The sequence below is a fragment of the Delphinus delphis genome, chromosome 3, assembly GCF_949987515.2.
Source record: "Delphinus delphis chromosome 3, mDelDel1.2, whole genome shotgun sequence".
Classification (NCBI taxonomy): domain Eukaryota; kingdom Metazoa; phylum Chordata; class Mammalia; order Artiodactyla; family Delphinidae; genus Delphinus; species Delphinus delphis.
Window position 1 is genome coordinate 104,779,427 of NC_082685.1, and position 3,051 is coordinate 104,782,477.

At 47.3% G+C, this 3,051-nt stretch overlaps 1 pseudogene; it reads right to left on the reverse strand.

Moving 5' to 3' along the window:
- Nucleotides 1-379: 379 nt before the first annotated feature.
- LOC132422443 (phenylalanine--tRNA ligase alpha subunit pseudogene) lies at nucleotides 380-2,403 on the reverse strand (annotated as a pseudogene).
- Between the last annotated feature and the right edge of the window lie 648 nt (nucleotides 2,404-3,051).

Below are 3,051 nucleotides of genomic sequence, written 5' to 3' on the forward strand. Positions count from 1 at the left end.
GTAGATATCTTATGGGTGAGTGTAAAATTTATATGGAAAGACAAAGAAACTTGAATTGACAAAAATGATTTTAAAACTGAAGAACAAATTTGGAAGATTCACACATTTCAATTTAAATATTTACTTGAAAGCTACACTAATCAAGACAGTATGGTATTGGAAAGAAGATATATCCACAGACTGATGGAACAGAATTAGACTAGAAAATAGATTTCCCCAAATTTATTCAATAGAATTTTTTTCAACAAAGTTAGAAAGCCATCCACTGGATGCCCTCTTCTCCCCTTTTTCCCCTTCCATTTTTCTTCTACCCCACCACCTGCCCCCACCCCCCCCCCAACAAATTATATTATCTATACCTGAATCCCAGTTCGGCCGCTCAGGTGGCACAAGGGACTACTACCATCATCTGCAGGTTCATCTTAGGCTCACCAGCTCCCAGACACTGCTAATGCCACATTTGATCATAGTCAGGTGCTCCAGGGAGAGGCCCCAGGCAACACCTGACAGGTTCTCAGGGAGCCCCATGGGCAGCAGCATCTCAGGGCAGAAGAGTCCAGAGCTCCGGACCTCCACCCACTTCTTTAGGCCTTGGTGGTAACTGAACGCCTCCTCGCTGGGCTCTGTGTAGGGATTGTAGGCTGCCTTGAAATGAATGATACCAGATTGGTGAAGAACTCCCTCATGATGTCCACGAGATGGCCTGGGATGAGGTGGTGGTCAGCCACAATGTCTAACATCTGGTGGAATTCAGCCAGGTGCGAGTCCTCCAGGTCTTGTTCCAGAACACACCGTTGGTGTTTAGGTTCTTGGTGGGGCACAATGGACTTGCCCAGGGTGGAAGCGGCAGAGCGCACTGAGCTGACGGTCGTGGTGTGTGTGCTCGTGCAGCAGGCTTTTCCCGTCTCGTCCTGCTCCCTGCAGTCCCGGTTGTTCCCCCATGAGTGGCGGCTGACCTAGGACCAGGCCTGCTTGACCTGCTGGACATAGTCCACTGGCAGCTGCAGGGCCTCTGCTGGGTATCCCAGGAAGAAGGTGTCATGCTAGTCGTGTGCTGAGTGATGCTGGGGCTGGAAAAGGGCATCAAAAAAAAAAAATCCAGAAGGATTGCTTGAGGAGATGGTCTGTTGGCAACCCTGTGAACCTCAACTCCAGAAAGATCAGCCGGAGAGCTGGGTGCAGACCTTGAGTAGGGTGTGCAGGTGTCCGCTGTTGTGGAGGATCCTGGGGGCTGAGAAGTTGTAGGGCTTAAAGGACGGTCCCACTCAGAACTGCTGGAAATCATCTCTGGGGCCAGTTCCACCTCCTGCTTGGAGATGCTGGTGCTGAAGATGCTGCCTTTTCTTACCCAGCAGGTTACTTCAGGGTTACTTCAGTCAGCAGCTTCCTGTTTCTGAGCTCACTTCTCTCCTCCTTGCCTGCCCTCCCGGGACCAGGTGGAGCCACCACTGCACCTCATCCTCCACGCTGTCCACCACTCTGAACAACCGGGTCTTATTGGGCACACCTTTGTCCACTCGGAGTCACTTGTTGGACAAGGCTTTGCTGAAGCCTGTTTTGTCGCTGGGCAGTCACAGGAGTTGCCTCTGGCCAGGCCTTGGGGCAGAAGGGGCAAGACTTGTTAAGAAACACCCAGGGCTCCTGGCTGCCCTCTCCGGGCGTCGTCCTTACCCTCGGCTGTAGGCTCCCACCATCCGATTAGAATATTTTAAGAAATATTATGTATTGTACTGTTGCCGGTGAAGGTGGCAGACATTTACATGACCCTGGGGCGGAATGTCACAGACAGCTGTTTTCACAATGTTGGCCATCCACTGGACAGAATAGCTGCTCTTCTTGTTTTGGATGTTAAGCATCTGTTCGTCCACCACCTTCATGGACATACAGCTTCTGAACACGATGGTCACAGTCAGATAGCAGCCATGGCAGAGGCCACAGGTGGCCATCATATTCTTGGTGTCTGACATCTGCTGGGTAAGCTCCGGCACTGTCAGGGCCCAGTGCTGCTGGTTTTCCTGGCTGCTTAACACAGCAAAGCCGACATGAAGAAGTGCAGGTGTGGGAAGGGGACCTTGTTCATGCCAGCTTGCGCAGGTCAGCATTGAGCTGGTTGGGGAAGGACAGGCAGGTAATGACCCCACTCGTGGTGGCCAACTCCAGGTGGTCCAGGTCATTGTAGGTGGGCGTGGTCAGCTTTATGGTTCTGAATCAGACGTAATGGAGAGCATCATTATCAATGCAGTAGGTCTCATCTGTGTTTTCTACCAGCTGGTGGACCGAGTAGGTGGTATTATAGGGCTCCACCATCCTATCTGACACCTCAGGCAAGGGCGCCATGCTGAAAATGTTCATGTTCCTATCTAGATATGCCTCCTGGATCTTGGTGATGAGAAGAGTACGCATCCCAGATCCAGTCCCTCCACCCAGGGAGTGGGTCATCTGGAAGCCATGCAGGCAGTCACAGCTCTCAGCCTCCTTCTTCAGGACATCTTAATAATGAAAAATTACTTGTAGTTCTAAATGAAAAATATAAAACTATAAAACATCTACAAAATGTTCTTTTTAGAAGAAATTATAGGAGAAAATTTACCTGACTGGTTTAGGCAGAGAGATATTAGATACAACACCAAAAGCATGATCTATTTAGGAAAAGAAAAGATAAATTGAACTTTTTATAAATATAAATTGAATTTTTTTAAAATGAAAATTACTATTCTGCAAATGATACTACTAAGTAAATAGAACGACAAGAGACACACTCATAGAAAATATTTACAAATCAAATTTCCATTTCAGGACTTGTTTCCAGAATATAAAAATAAATCTAAATCTCAAAACTCAGCAGTAAAAATCAATAAACAATATGTGGGAAAGATCTGAAGATAGGTGTCACCAAAGAAGATGGAGATATGGCAAATAAGCATATGAAAAGATGCTCGACATTTTTAATCTTTAGGGAGTTGCAACTTAAAACTTCAGTGAGGTAACTATACACCTATCAAAATGCCAAAACAAGCAAACAAAGTAACAATAACAACGCTGGCAATAGCA